General features: G+C 69.9%; 2 non-coding genes across 2 annotated transcripts in view; both read right to left on the reverse strand.

Annotated features, from left to right (window-relative positions):
• LOC125992985 (28S ribosomal RNA) overlaps positions 1-53 on the reverse strand; it is a 4361-nt gene extending 4308 nt beyond the window's left edge. The window contains exon 1 of the ribosomal RNA XR_007489910.1: positions 1-53. This exon is cut by the window's left edge and continues 4308 nt beyond it. This is a non-coding gene — a ribosomal RNA (28S ribosomal RNA).
• A 352-nt stretch (positions 54-405) lies between these two features.
• LOC125992982 (5.8S ribosomal RNA) lies at positions 406-559 on the reverse strand. Its single transcript, XR_007489908.1, has one exon. It is a non-coding gene; the product is annotated as a 5.8S ribosomal RNA (ribosomal RNA).
• Positions 560-2146: the final 1587 nt, after the last annotated feature.

Raw genomic sequence — 2146 nt, forward strand, 5'->3', positions numbered from 1 at the left:
CCGCTTAGTAATATGCTTAAATTCAGCGGGTCGTCTCGTCTGATCTGAGGTCGGAAACGAGGGGGTAGTAGGCGCGGCCGGCGTGGCGGCCGGGCTCGCTGGATCGTTCCGCGGGCGCCTCCGCGGCGGCCCACCGCGCGAGGGAGCGCGAGACGCGGGATGCGCAATGGTCGATAGCCACCGGCAGCCGCGCCCCGGACCCGTGATGCGGGAGGGTCGACGGTGAGGAGGGGACGCCGCGGGTCTGCACTTAAGGGGACGAAGGCCGCCGAGGCGTCCTGCGAACCCCCAGCCGCGGGGAGGCGAAGCGCTAGCGGGACGAAGGCGGCAACTGCGCGAACGTTGCGCAGAGGTCGCGCCGACGGAGCCCGGGTCGCCCTTCGCCGACCCCGATTGATATGCAAGCGACGCTCAGACAGGCGTGGCCCCGGGACGGACCCGGGGCCGCAAAGTGCGTTCGAAGTGTCGATGATCAATGTGTCCTGCAATTCACATTAGTTCTCGCAGCTAGCTGCGTCCTTCATCGACGCACGAGCCGAGTGATCCACCGCTAAGAGTTGTACGTTTGTTTTTTGCGGGGCGAGATCGGGAGCGGGCGGGGAGACGGCGTAACGCCGCGCGCGGACCCTCCACCGTCGCCTCGAGGACGTCGGGGCTTGCCGGCGCGTCGCCGCCGCACGCGGACCCTCCACCGTCGCCTCGGGGACGTCGGGGCTTGCCGGCGCGGTCGCCGCCGCGCGCGGACCCTCCACCGTCGCCTCGAGGACGTCGGGGCTTGCCGGCGCGGTCGCCGTCGCGCGCGGACCCTCCACCGTCGCCTCCAAGACGTCGGGGCTTGCCGTCGCGGTCGCCGCCGTCCACCGCCGCCGCGCTCAACCTCAGCAGCGCGCCGCGGTTTGCCAAGTTCCAACGATTAAAAATTTGTTTTTCCGGCCTTCCGGCGACGGGTGCCACCCACCCGCCTCAGAACGTGCGTGTGGTGTGGACATTGAACCCCCCACGGTCCGCCGAAGGCGATCCGCGAGTTGGGTACCCGCCGCAATGGGTTTAAGTTCCGAGCGGGCGTTCCGCGATGGCACCGGGCCCGACCCCGGCCGCGGCACGCCCGGAGACTACTTCAGGACTGCGAGGGAGCGCCAAGCTGCCGGTTGAGCGCGCGCGGGGAGGAGGACGGTGACGTCGCGCGACGGTGGGCGGGGGGCCGACTCCGGTGTGACGAACGGAGCCTTCCCCGCACGCGACGCACGCGCGCGGGCCACATACCTCCACCCGCGCGCCGCCGCCGGCGCCGGGATCATCTCTCTCGCTTAGGTTTGGCGCGGCAGGCGGGGAGGCCGGGTTCGCTCAGGCCGCGCGCCGGCGCCGCCCGACCCGCCCCGGACCTGGGCCCGGCGCGTCCCGGCCGGCCGACCGCGATGGCCGTCCGTCCGGAGCACGCGACCGGGTGGTCTCGCTGGGCGGGCCGGCGCGCCTGAGCCGCGGCCGAGTTCCCCCTTCCTCCGTCGTCCTCCGCTCATCGCTTCGGGCTAAGGGTCCTCGGTCCCCCGCGCGCCCGCGCCGACCGCCCGCCCCCCCTTCGGTTAGCTGGGGCGAGCGCGCGCGTCAGCCGCGGGGGATTATCCTTCCCCCAGAGTCCTAGGCGGCGCTCCGGGCTAGGGCCGGTGCGAGGTCGTCTCGAACCACGTGCCTGAAGGCCGCCTCGCGCCGGATTCGGCCCCGCTCATTCGTCGGAGTGACCGCCCGACGCGGGCATCGCTAGATTAGCCGTGGCCCCGATCCTTCCCCGCCTCAGCCTTTCGCCCTCGGCGTGCGTTCGTTCGAAAGCGCGGGCCGCTGATCCCGCTCGATCGCTCCGGTAATGATCCTTCCGCAGGTTCACCTACGGAAACCTTGTTACGACTTTTACTTCCTCTAGATAGTCAAGTTTGATCGTCTTCTCGACGCGGCCGCCGGCTCCGTGACCGGCCCCGGCGGGGCCCATCCGAGGACCTCACTAAGCCATCCAATCGGTAGTAGCGACGGGCGGTGTGTACAAAGGGCAGGGACTTAATCAATGCGGGCTTATGACCCGCGCTTACTGGGAATTCCTCGTTGGTGGGAAATAATTGCAGTCCCCAGTCCCTATCACGAGCGGGGTTCATATGGT

This window comes from Syngnathus scovelli, unplaced genomic scaffold, assembly GCF_024217435.2.
Source record: "Syngnathus scovelli strain Florida unplaced genomic scaffold, RoL_Ssco_1.2 HiC_scaffold_240, whole genome shotgun sequence".
NCBI classification, from domain to species: Eukaryota; Metazoa; Chordata; class Actinopteri; order Syngnathiformes; family Syngnathidae; genus Syngnathus; species Syngnathus scovelli.